We start from the raw sequence: 14,048 nt of genomic DNA, 5'->3' as shown, positions 1-14,048 counted from the left end.
GGATTGATCAAAGATATTTGTTGGAATTGTTTATTAATTTTCTTGCTACATTTGAGCATAATCTGCACATTTATATGTTTTTTTATGCACTTTTGATTGCACCATCTACGTCTGAATTTATCACTTTGTTTATTTGTAGTGCTGCACCATTTGTATTCTTATTTGCTTTGGCTGGATCACCATTGAGTGCTAGCGGCTTTTTCTCCAAGCGCTGACAGTTTTCTTTGTTTTTGGTAATAATATCTTAGATTACAAAATCCTCAGTTTTACTCAAATTAGTTAATGTAAAAATGAATACACTCCACAACAAAAACTACATCTAGTACTTTGTATGGCCTCCATGATTTGTAAGAACAGCACCAAGTCTTCTAGGCATGGAATGGGCCCTGGCAAATTCTAGGCGGGCTTTTTTGTGCATGGGCTTACTTCGTGGACAACACTCATGCATGCCATTCCTTTGCAGTGTACACCGTATTGTGTTACGGGAAACAATTACCCCAGTTTGGATTACTACATCTTTAGCAAACATTTCAGGCTCTGGCAAATGTGAGAACTGGGAGAACAAGCAATCTTACAATCCCACCAAAAATGGATTAAACAAGTGTTCCCAGTGAAATTCCATGATCCTCCTGAAAGGTAGTGTAGGTCTATTTGTGTAATCATTCATACAGGGATAACCATGATTCCACCCCCTTCTGAGTACAGCAAGTCCTCGAAAAAAAGAAAAGGGGGGGGGGATTGGGAACAAATAAAAATGTGAAACCACAATTCATTCAATCGTCAAGGTTACAGTACCATTAACCCCTCCCCCCTTGATACATAGAAATAAGAGAGTGCTTGGCAGACTTTTAAGTCATCTTTCATACAGAAGTGTGTTCCATAAATAGAAATCATCTTCTCTGCTGAATAAAACAAGACTACACATGCACTGTGCCAGATATTGTTGAAAGGAGATAGCAAATGACCATTTGTACTGCATATGCTTGTTTAATCACTTTAAAGAAAAATATTCATGCTTCATTTTTTTAAGGTTCTGTCCCTCAAGGGAGAAAGTACATGTAGTACTTTTCCCCTTGTTCTTATGTGCTTTGCAAGCCTAGTTACAACAAGGTCAGACAGGGCGCCCCCTCACTCCATAGCTGTCCAACAACGTAGCTAGCAAGAAGACAGCTGCTTGATAATGGGCGCTTGTCTTAGCTCCAAGTACTTGACAGACAAGTGCCAGCAAAAGAAATTCAGAAGTGTTAGTCTTCTGTCCTGCTGCATTCCTCTTGCCACTTGATTCAGGCAAGTGCTTGGAGCCAAGGCAAGTGCCAGTTTTTAAGCAGCTATGTCCTTGCTAGCTATGTTGTCAGATGGTCATGGGAGAAGCGATGCACCCTATCCAACCTCATAGATGGGTTTACAAAACATGTGGGACCATGGATCAAAAGTACCTGTTTAGTGATCTATCCCCCAGGGCATAAAGTTCATGTCTTACTTTGTCCTCTGGGAACAGAACACTAAAATAAAATTGAGAAATCCCTAAAACATTCTAGCTTGTCTTTTAAGTTTTATATAAAGAATGAAATGTACTTTGGACTATTCTTAAGGCTTGGTTCACACCTATGCAGTTTGTTTTTGGGCTGTTTCTGCACTGCGTTTTTGCCGCGTTTTGTGTTTTCTTTACGTTTTCTTGTTGCTAGGAAGATTAAAACGCAAAACCCGGCAAAAATGCAGCAAAAAAAATGCACTACATGCTTTTCTGCAGTGTTTCCATTGCAGTCTATAGAACCCAAAATGCAACGTTTTGCGCTTACAAAAGTCCATGACCCTTTCCAAAAAACGCACCGGGTGAAAACGCAGAGATATGAACGTGTCCCATAGAAAATCATGTTAAATGGACTGTAGTCCGTTTCTGAAAAACACTTAGGTGTGAACCTAGGGTTAGGTGTGCCACTCCATACCATAAAAAAAGATCATGGTCTGCATCCAAGGCTCCTCCCAGATGCCCATTCACAGAGAGGTATAAAAAGGTGTGTTTTGAGGTTCAGTGATTTATGGGTTAAAGCCAAACTCCAGCCTTTCATTTAGATAGACTTGGAAATAAAAAAAACACACATTCTGACATTTCTTTTTATTGTGATATTGTTGGAGAGATTTCATCTACATCCTGTCCCCCTCAAGAAACGGGGTGGTTCGGGGAAGCAGAGGCAGGAAGTCATAGACAATAATAGTAGGGGCATTTAAGTCATATCAGGACTTACGTTTATATAATAAGAGAACAAATTTCAGTGGAAACTGCATTTATTTTTTGACATACTCCCCTGCTACATTTATACACTTATCCCAATGTTTAACTAATGCCTGGAAAGCTTCAGCATAGAAAGAAATTTTTAGTACGCCTGAACCATCCTAAGTCAGCCTACTTCACTTCGTCCTCATTTTTCCTCACGATAAGATTTGGCTCTTGTGCAATTTCACAACAGGTTATTCATAAATTATCCAGGATCAGGCATTACATGTGCTAAATGTTCACAGGAATGACTGTTGTGGGCTGGGGACCACCACAGCCGGGATCGTCACTGATGGACGAATGGCCATCTTTGAAACGTTTACACAACTGAAATGTTTGGCTGCAGCTGAGCCACTCATCCCCGTACTGTGCTTGAAGCAGGGTGGATAAAAATCAATGATTTTTTTAAAAAATAAAAAAAAAAAATCGGATTTTTTTTATTTAAATTGGATTTTTTTGAATAAAATGCTTTTTGAGGAAAATATATTACCATCCAAAGGTTATTCCATCATGAAATAAAGATTAGTTTTTTAATTATGTAGAATAAGGCTGTATATGTTTAATTGTTTTGGTAAATAAATTCCATTAATCCATTCACAATGTCATGCTCTTCCAGAGGTTTTTGTAAGATTATTGGGCAGTTTCTCTGCCTACAAGATATTATCACAGATGCTCGGTTTACTTTTGCACTTCTCAAAACTGAATTTGACTCAGTGGAGATCACATGCCTCTTCTTCACAGCAAAAATGTTATAACATGAACAGAGTTAAGAAAAAGACCTTAATCCTAACTTCTACAAACCTATGAATACAGAATCAACCCCTTCAGTGCTAAGTTTCAAGAAGTTCAGTGAATAGAAACAATATTTTTCTGATTGTTTGGAGTGGAATAGATCTGCACAAGAAGAAAGTAAAACTAAGTGTGAGGAGGAAGGGGCTGACAGTCTAAGTTTCTTAAAATATATATATTTTGTTTAGCCAAATTAGTTAACAAACATGGATGTTTGTTTAAGCAAATAACATGCTGGAATGTTATTGTTTCAGTTGAATAAATCTATTTAAATTGTTATTATTAAGGTAATGATTATTTTTCTCCTTCCTAAGTACAACAGAAAAGTTGTCCAAATATGAATGATTAACCTATTAAACTGGGGATAAAAAAACTAATATGAAAAGTTGTTATTCTAAAAATCTTCATCTACTTGCATATTAGAGTTATACCAGCAAGAATTAGTCTTTATGTAGAAAACTATGATTTAAATCAAGCCTTACTGACTAGTGATTTAAATCGTGAATTAAATCAGTTTGATTTAAATCAAATCCACCCTGTGGGACAGTATTCCTCCCACTGACACCGATGATGGGACAGTATTCCTTCCACTGACAGCGATGATGGGACAGTATTCCTCCCACTGACACCGATGATGGGGCACTATTCCTCCCACTGACACCGATGATGGGGCACTATTCCTCCCACTGACACCGATGATGGGGCACTATTCCTCCCACTGACACCGATGATGGGGCACTATTCCTCCCACTGACACCGATGATGGGGCACTATTCCTCCCACTGACACCGATGATGGGGCACTATTCCTCCCACTGACACCGATGATGGGGCACTATTCCTCCCACTGACACCGATGATGGGGCACTATTCCTCCCACTGACACCGATGATGGGGCACTATTCCTCCCACTGACACCGATGATGGGGCACTATTCCTCCCATTGACACCGATGATGGGGCACTATTCCTCCCACTGACACCGAGGATGGGGCACTATTCCTCCCACTGACACCGACGATGGGACACTTATTCCTCCCACTGACACCGACGATGGGACACTATTCCTCCCACTGACACCGACGATGGGACACTATTCCTCCCACTGACACCGACGATGGGACACTATTCCTCCCACTGACACCGACGATGGGACACTATTCCTCCCACTGACACCGACGATGGGACACTATTCCTCCCACTGACACCGACGATGGGACACTATTCCTCCCACTGACACCGACGATGGGACACTATTCCTCCCACTGACACCGACGATGGGACACTATTCCTCCCACTGACACCGACGATGGGACACTATTCCTCCCACTGACACCGACGATGGGACACTATTCCTCCCACTGACACCGACGATGGGACACTATTCCTCCCACTGACACCGACGATGGGACACTATTCCTCCCACTGACACCGACGATGGGACACTATTCCTCCCACTGACACCGACGATGGGACACTATTCCTCCCACTGACACCGACGATGGGACACTATTCCTCCCACTGACACCGACGATGGGACACTATTCCTCCCACTGACACCGACGATGGGACACTATTCCTCCCACTGACACCGACGATGGGACACTATTCCTCCCACTGACACCGACGATGGGACACTATTCCTCCCACTGACACCGACGATGGGACAGCATTCCTCCCACTAACACCAATGATGGGGCACTATTCCTCCCACTGACACCAATGATGGGACACTACCCTTCCCACTAAGACCAACAATGGGGCAGCACTTCTTCCATTGAAACCAATGATGGTGTACAATTCTTCCCACTAGTACCAAGCACTACTCCTCCTACTGACTATCAACTCTGAGGCCATGTTTATTCTCACTGATGCTGGGGCCAGGACATTTTCTATCCTCACTGGCCCTAATCTGGCCCTCCTAAAGTCTGAAGGACACCGCAAAGCCCTGCCTGGTGTCATTTCCCTGTCCAATCAGATTGCTCCAGTGGCCAGCCAGGGCATTCTTACTGCACAGGGAGGGTCCAGTGGGCAGGGCTTAGCTGTGAAGTCAGAACAGCATTTTCAGCAGGACATCCTGTGTTTTCCCAAACACAAAACAAATGTGGTGACATACACTGTATACACTGCAATACTATATATATATATATATATATATATATATATATATATATATACACACATACATATATATATACACACACACACACACACACATACATATATACACACACACATACGTATGTATATATATATATATATATATATATATATATATATATATATATATATATATATATATATATAGTATTGCAGTGTATACAGTGTATGTCACCACATTTGTTTTGTGTTTGGGAAAACACAGGATGTCCTGCTGAAAATGCTGTTCTGACTTCACAGCTAAGCCCTGCCCACTGGACCCTCCCTGTCCAGTAAGAATGCCCTGGCTGGCCACTGGAGCAATCTGATTGGACAGGGAAAATGACACCAGGCAGGGCTTTGCCATGACAACAGAGAAAGTCCGGCGTTCCTTAATAAAGTGGAAGTTAACCACCACCACCAGAGGCTTATGCTGCCCCCCCCCCAACATCTGTACGTGTATTTTCTCCATCAGCCCATCCCCCACAGTCTATACACAGTGGGGCAAAAAAGTATTTAGTCAGTCACCAATTGTGCAAGTTCTCCCACTTAAAAAGATGAGAGAGGCCTGTAATTGGCATCATAGGTAGACCTCAACTATGAGAGACAAAATGAGAAAAAAAATCCAGACAATCACATTGGCTGATTTGGAAAGAATTTATTTGCAAATTATGGTGGAAAATAAGTATTTGGTCACCTACAAACAAGCAAGATTTCTGGCTCTCACAGACCTGTACCTTCTTCTTTAAGAGGCTCCTCTGTCCTGCACTCATTACCTGTATCAATGGCACCTGTTTGAACTTGTTATCAGTATAAAGGACACCTGTCCACAACCTCAAACAGTCACACTCCAAACTCCACTATGGTGAAGACCAAAGAGCTGTCAAAGGACACCAGAAACAAAATCGTAGACCTGCACCAGGCTGGGAAGACTGAATCTGCAATAGGCAAGCAGCTTGGTGTGAACAAATCAACTGTGGGAGCAATAATTAGAAAATGGAAGACATACAAGACCACTGATAATCTCCCTCGATCTGGGGCTCCACGCAAGATCTTACCCCGTGGGGTCAAAATGATCACAAGAACGGTGAGCAAAAATCCCAGGACCACACGGGGGGACCTAGTGAATGACCTGCAGAGAGCTGGGACCAACGTAACAAAGACTACCATCAGTAACACACTACGCTGCCAGGGACTCAGATCCTGCAGTGCCAGACGTGTCCCCCTGCTTAAGCCAGTACATGTCCGGGCCCCTCTGAAGTTTGTTAGAGAGCATTTGGATGATCCAGAAGAGGATTGGGAGAATGTCATATGGTCAGATGAAACCAAAATAGAACTGTTTGATAGAAACACAACTCGTCGTGTTTGGAGGAGAGAGAATGCTGAGTTGCATCCAAAGAACACCATACCTACTGTGAAGCATGGGGGTGGCAACATCATGCTTTGGGGCTGTTTCTCCGCAAAGGGACCAGGACGACTGATCCATGTACAGGACAGAATGAATGGGGCCATGTATCGTGAGATTTTGAGTGCAAACCTCCTTCCATCAGCAAAGGCATTGAAGATGAAACGTGGCTGGGTCTTCCAACATGACAATGATCCCCAACATACCGCCCGGGCAACGAAGGAGTGGCTTCGTAAGAAGCATTTCAAGGTCCTGGAGTGGCCTAGCCAGTCTCCAGATCTCAACCCCATAGAAAACCTTTGGAGGGATTTGAAAGTCCGTGTTGCCCAGCGACAGCCCCAAAACATCACTGCTCTAGAGGAGATCTGCATGGAGGAATGGGCCAACATACCAGCAACAGTGTGTGCCAACCTTGTGAAGACTTACAGGAAACGTTTGACCTCTGTCATTGCCAACAAAGGATATATAACAAAGTATTGAGATGAACTTTTGATATTGACCAAATACTTATTTTCCACCATAATTTGCAAATAAATTCTTTCCAAATCAGCCAATGTGATTGTCTGGATTTTTTTTCTCATTTTGTCTCTCATAGTTGAGGTCTACCTATGATGCCAATTACAGGCCTCTCTCATCTTTTTAAGTGGGAGAACTTGCACAATTGGTGGCTGACTAAATACTTTTTTTGCCCCACTGTACATACATACATACATATAAATACACATACATACATACATACATATACACACATTCATCCTTCTAATGACTTCTATACCATGGCCGCCATCTGGCCCTCCTTTCCATGGACACGAGGAATATTTAAAGTTCACCCCCGGAAATGCTGTCAGTATTCAGGAGTGACAACACTGCCCTGTATAAAGTGAATGCTATCATGTCTCATGGTGCAGATATATAGGTAGTGAGGGGTATTGGCAGGCAGCACCGCACTCGGTAGTCTAGCCATTGAAGGGCCCTCTCCTAGCTCTTCATTCCCTGGCACATGGCTGCCACTGGACACTCGGCTTACCTGTCAGTCAGGGACCGCTCCCGGGGACACGTAGGATGGCTCTCCTCCCGCCGGTCACACCGACACTCATTGGGGATGTTGACACACTGGAGCCTCTGCTGTGAAACTCCTCCTCTGATTGGCTCAGCTACGGAGGAGGTACCACGGCTAGAACCTGCTAATCCTATTGGTGGCTGCTGCAAGGGAAGGGCGGAAGATAAGCTGTTATTGGCCGCAGACATTCCACGTCAGTGTCGATGACAAAACAGCAATACAGTGTGGCGGTGTGCTAGAGTGGAGGGATGTGTGAGGGAAACAGGAGGGGCTGGACAAGATCACCGAGCTGAGCCCGGGTGTTTCCTCCTCTCACCTGACCCCTCCTTGTCACATCCACACAAGTCATGTGATAGCTAACACGTGATTCCTGTCAGATGCACAGAGGGACTCCCGGCTGCAGTGTCACTTCCAGTTTTCAGTCCAAATGCAAATAAAAACATCTTTTTTTTATGAACCGCTTGCTCTCTTGAGGATTTACCCCCCTTCCTGACAAGGCCATTTTTTGCATTACGGTGCTGCGTTACTTTGACAATTGCGCGGTCATGCAATGCTGCACCCAAATGAAATGCACCTCCTTTTTTTTTCTCACGAATTGAGCTTTCTTTCGGTGGTATTTGATCGCCTGTGCGTTTTTTACTTTTTTGCGCTATAAAAAAAAGACCAACAATTTTGAGAAAAAATAATATTTTTTACTTTTTGCTATAAAACATCCAGTAAAAGAATTAAAAAATCTAATTTTGTCATAAATTTAGGACAAAATTTATTCTGCTACCTTTGTCTTTGCTAAAAAAAAATCCAATACATGTAAATTAATTCGTTTTCATGAAAGTTATAGCGTTTACAAATGGCGGTATAGATACTGGGATTTTTTAAACATTTTTACTAGTAATGGTGGCAATCAGCGACTTATAGCGGGACTGCGGCGGGCATTCTGACACTGGGGGGGAACTGACTTGGTGTCACTGACATCCCCTGTGACACCAATACAGTGATCAGTGCTAAAAAAAAAAGCTGTGCAGTGTGCCGAGCTGACAGGGAGGAGGACTGTTATTATTATACAGGATTTATACAGCACCAACAGTTTGCTCAGCACTTTACAATATAACGGGAGACAATACAGCAACAATACAGTTCAATACAAGAGGGTTAGGAGGGTCCTGCTCCTTGGAGCTTACAATCTAAGAGGGAGGGGCTAGTGGTACAAAAGGTAATAACTGCGGGGGGATGGACTGGTAGGAGAAATGGAAGATTCCATTATTAGCTGAGGGCAGGATAGGCTTCACTCCTGAAGAGATAGGTTTTCAGAGATTGCCTAAAAGTGAGCAGAGTAGGCAATAGTAGGATAAATTCTGTTAGAGAGTTCCAGAGGATGGGAGAAGTCCTGGAGACTTGCATGAGAGGAGGAGACAAGGGAGCTAGAGAGCAGGAGGTCGTGGGTGATATTTGGAGACAAGATTGGTCTGTAATACAGATTTGTACATTCATATTTTACTTTTCATTTTATTCTATGGACATTCCCTTCTGTCATCCTCCTTTTTCATTCCATAAAAAGCAATAATGATCCATCCATCTCAATTGTAAACATCGCCACTGAATGTGGAGAGTATTTCTGCTAAAATGTGTTTCTTATATACCTAACGGTTTTGACTCCATGTCATATCTTGCTTCTTATACTCTATGGGCATTCCCTTCTGTCATTCACCCTTGTCATTCCATAGAAAACAATATTAATCCTGCTTAATCTCAATTTTAAACATCACCACGGAATTTGAAGAGTATGTCTGATAAGGATTTATGTGATATGTCTAATGCTTCTGATCTCAAGTCTCATTTTACTTTCTATTATATTCTATGGGCATTCCTTTTTACCATTCACCTTTCTCATTTCATAGAAAGCAGATATAATCCCAAATAATTTCAATCTTACAATCTTCTACTCTACTTGGGGATCACCTGTGGTAAAGGTTAATTTGCTAAGTGATACAGATTTGTCTGCAAATACATTCATATTTTGCTTCCCATTATATTCTGTGGGCATTCCCATCTGTCATCCACCTTTCTCATTCCATAGAAAGCAATGATAATTACACTTAACCTCAATTTTAAAGATTGCCACTGAATGTGGAGAGTATGTCTGTTAACATTTTTTTACATACCTAATGGTTTTGACTCCACATCACATCTTACTTCTTATTATACTCTATGGGCATTCCTTTCTGTCATTCACCCTTGTCATTCCATATAAAACAATGATAATCCCACTTCATCTCAATTTTAAACATTGTCACTGAATGTGGAGAGTATGCCTGCTAAGGAGTTGAAAAATGACAGTTGAAAAATAACATTAATGTTTGACAGTTGAAAAATGACAATTGAGAATGAGAGTTATTTTTGACAGTGGCAAAAAAGTAGTTAATTTATGACAGTGGCAAAAAAATGACAGTTATTTTTTGACAGTTAAAAAATGGAAGCTATTTTTTGACAGGTGAAAAATAACATTTGAAAAATAACAATTATTTTTTACAGTTGAAAAATTAGAGTTATTTTTTGACAATTTAAAAATGACAGTTAAATTTGACAGTTGAAAAATGACAGCTACATGATACAGATTTGTCTGTATTAACTTTTGTCAGTCCATATAAAGCAATAATAATCCTGCCTAATACCACTTTTTTACATCGCCACTGAATTTGGAGATTATGTCTGCTAAGGATTTACTGTATATGATATATCTAATGGTTCTGACTTCATTATTCTCTATGGGCATTCCCTTCTGTTCTATTATTCTCTATGGGCATTCCACTGCCCTGTTGAAGTCTACGGTCATTCCATTCTGCCATTTCGTTTTAGTATGTCCCCTCATTTACACATGTGTCAATACCCTGTGCTTATGTGGCATTTGTTCAGAAATTTTAAAGCCTCATAACTGCCCTTCAGTGCCTGCCATGAATATTACTATGGCACTACATGGGGCTGTTCACACAAGAGCGGTAATGTTATGTCTTGTTAAAAATTAAGTGGCATGTTTCTTACAGAAGGCATTATGGTTGTCAGCCCCATCCATTGATTTAAATGGTAATGCTTCGTAACCGCACCTTAAGACTCCATTCACACACACATGACTCCAAAGTCGTGTGACTGCTGGTATGCCCTTCCTGACAGTTAACCGTCAAAGATGCATGAAAGTCGTACCCTAATTATCACTACTGCGCAATCAGTGCCAATCAGTGCACGTTATTAGTGCCCATCAGTGCAGCTAATCAGTGCCCATCAGTGCTGTCTATCAGTGCCCACCAGAGCCGCCTATCAGTGCTGCCGAATCAGTGCAGCCTCGTCAGTGCCTCTTCATCAGTGTCCGTCAGTGCAGCTTCATCACTGCCTATCAGTGCAACCTCATCAGCGCACATCAGTGATGGAGAAAAATTACTTATTTATAACATTCTATAACAGAAACTAAGAAAAAGTTTTTATTTTTCAAAATGTTTGGTCTTTTTTTCATTTGTTTACCAAAACCACTTCAGTACTGGGCACTTTCATCCCCTTCCTGCCCAGGTCAATTTTCAGTGCTCTTGCACTTTGAAGGACAATTGTGCGGTCATGCAACACTATACAGTTGTGTCCAAAATTATTCAACCCCCAATGCTGTAAAGGGGTTTAGGGACTATAGTGTACATTTGGAATTGTATTCAGAATCAAATCCTACAAGGACGTTGTAACTACCCAAATGCAACTAAAATGACATCAATTGTTTATGTAATACAGTAGTAAATGGTTCTTATGTGGTTTCTTCATTGCCACAATTATTCAACCCCTTAAAGACTACCACTCTGAAGAACAGAGGTTCATACAGGTGCTTTCCATCAGGTATTGAAAACACCTGTGGATGTCACCGAGCAGCAATCAAGCATAATAAGCACCAATTAGGCAGCTTTAAAATGACTGTGATACTCAGCTCCTTCTAGACATTTACTGGTGTGGTTACAAACATGGTGAAGGCAAGAGAATGGTCCAGGAAGACAAGAGAAGAGGTGATTTCTCTTCACAGGAAGGGCAATGGCTATAAGAAGATTGCAAAGATGTTAAACATACCAAGAGACACCTTAGGAAGCATCATTCGCAAATTCAAGGCAAAGGGCACTGTTGAAACGCTACCTGGTCGTGGCAGAAAGAAGATGCTGACTTCGACTGCTGTGCGCTACCTGAAGCGTAGAGTGGAGAGAAGTCCCCGTGTGACTGCTGAGGAACTGAGAAAAGATTTGTCAGATGTGGGTACAGAAGTTTCAGCCCAGACAATAAGACGCACACTGCGTAATGAAGGCCTCCGTGCCAGAACTCCCAGGCGTACCCCCTTGCTGTCTCCAAAGAATAAGAAGAGTCGACTGCAGTATGCCAAAAGCCATGTGGACAAACCACAAAAGTTGTGGGATAGTGTTCTGTGGACTGATGAAACCAAATTAGAACTGTTTGGGCCCATGGATCAACGCTATGTTTGGAGGAGGAAGAACAAGGCCTATGATGAAAAGAACACCTTGCCTACTGTGAAGCATGGTGGAGGGTCAATCATGCTTTGGGGCTGTTTTGCTTCTGCAGGTACAGGGAAGCTTCAGCGTGTGCAAGGTACCATGAATTCTCTTCAGTACCAGGAGATATTGGATGGAAACGTGATGCAGTCCGTCACACACCTGAGGCTTGGGAGACATTGGACCTTTCAACAGGACAATGATCCCAAGCATACCTCCAAGTCCACTAGAGCATGGTTGCAGAGGAAAGGCTGGAACATTTTGGAGTGGCCATCGCAGTCACCAGACTTAAATCCGATTGAGAACCTCTGGTGGGACTTAAAGAAAGCAGTTGCAGTGCGCAAGCCTAAGAATGTGACTGAACTGGAGGCCTTTGCCCATGAAGAATGGGCGAAGATACCCGTAGATCGCTGCAAGACACTTGTGTCAAGCTATGCTTCACGTTTAAAAGCTGTTATAACTGTAAAAGGATGCTGTACTAAGTACTAAGATTGAATGTCACTTGGGGGTTGAATAAAACTGATAATGCTGTGAGCACAGAAAAGACATTTGTGGTTATTTCATTATAACTGTTATGTTATATTTGTCTGACCTACAAGTGCCTCTTTAATGTAAATGTAAGCAAGATGACTGAATGATCAAAAGCAATGTCAAACTGGCCAAAACACTCAATTTCAGTGGGGGTTGAATAATTTTGGCCACAACTGTAGCTATATGACATTTTTACCATTTTTTTAAATACAGATAGAGCTTTATTTTGGTGGTATTTGACCACCGCTGGGGTTTTTCTTTTTTTTTTTTTTCTTAGTTTCTACTATACAATTTTGCGAATAAGTAATTTTTCTCCTGATGAGGCTGCACTCATGGGTACTGATAGTCTGCACTGATGGGCACTGATGAGCCATTACTGATGGGTAATGATGAGGAAGCACTAATGAGAAAGCACTGATGAGACTGCACTGATTGAGACTGCACTGATATGCAGCACTGTTTGGCACTGATATACAACACTGATTGGCAGGGCCGCTGATAAGGGTGTACCCCCGGCCCTCCTGTAGGGGGCCCTACCCCATCAGCTGCAGAGGGGGGCCTGGTCAGCTGACAAGCCCATCTGCAGCTGCTAAATTCCATTGTCAGCCTCCTGTCATTCTATCACACAGCTGCTCACTGTTGTGAAAGTTAGCTGTGCTCCTGCTCTGCTCCACACATTTTACACTTCAAGTTTTCTTGTTTACATTTGATTGCAACTTTGTTTCTCTCCTCTCCCCCAGACTGCTGATCCCTTTCTGTTCATTGCTACAAACCTCTCTCCTTATACAACTTGCCCCCCTCCCCCTCACTGTCATCAACTGTTCCCTCTGAAAATCTATATCACTGCTCAACTCTTTTTATTTAACTATTTATTTACTGATCTAGTTAATGTGTCCCATTTCATATCACCTCCAGCTCAAATCTAGCATTATTATAAGATTCCTAATTGAATCTCACCACTTGTCTGATTGCATTCAAAATTCCTGGTCAGTCCCATTCCCTTACCTATAATAACCTTTAGGGACAGTTCACACTACATGCGTTTAAGTTGCTTTTTCTGCATCCAAAACACACAGAAAGTAGGTGATATGGTTGTCAATGTCATAGTTCACATCAGTGCTTGCAGTTCCAGTGCGTTCCAGGTGCAGAAAAGTAGAACATGCTGCATTTTTTCTGCACAGAACTGTAATGTAATGTGGCAAAATGCACTAAAAATGCACTGGAACGCACATGTCCCTAATTAAATTGAAGAAAAAGAGCGAAGTAAATGAACTGGTACGCATGAAAAAAGTCACTGGAACACGTAAAAAATGCATCAAACATACACT

General features: G+C 42.0%; 1 protein-coding gene across 2 annotated transcripts in view; it reads right to left on the bottom strand.

The window, feature by feature from the left end:
* Positions 1-7,789, bottom strand: part of TECPR1 (tectonin beta-propeller repeat containing 1) — a 110,845-nt gene extending 103,056 nt beyond the window's left edge. For both annotated transcript variants that reach the window (XM_089682743.1, XM_089682742.1), the window contains exon 1: positions 7,634-7,789. The gene's annotated coding sequence lies outside the window, so the exon portion shown is untranslated. The remainder of the gene's footprint in view (positions 1-7,633) is intronic.
* Between the last annotated feature and the right edge of the window lie 6,259 nt (positions 7,790-14,048).

This window comes from Staurois parvus, unplaced genomic scaffold (assembly GCF_062004578.1).
Source record: "Staurois parvus isolate SC_StPar_1 unplaced genomic scaffold, SC_StPar_1.0 ptg000297l, whole genome shotgun sequence".
Taxonomy (NCBI): Eukaryota; Metazoa; Chordata; class Amphibia; order Anura; family Ranidae; genus Staurois; species Staurois parvus.
This window is presented reverse-complemented; position numbering and strand designations above follow the sequence as displayed.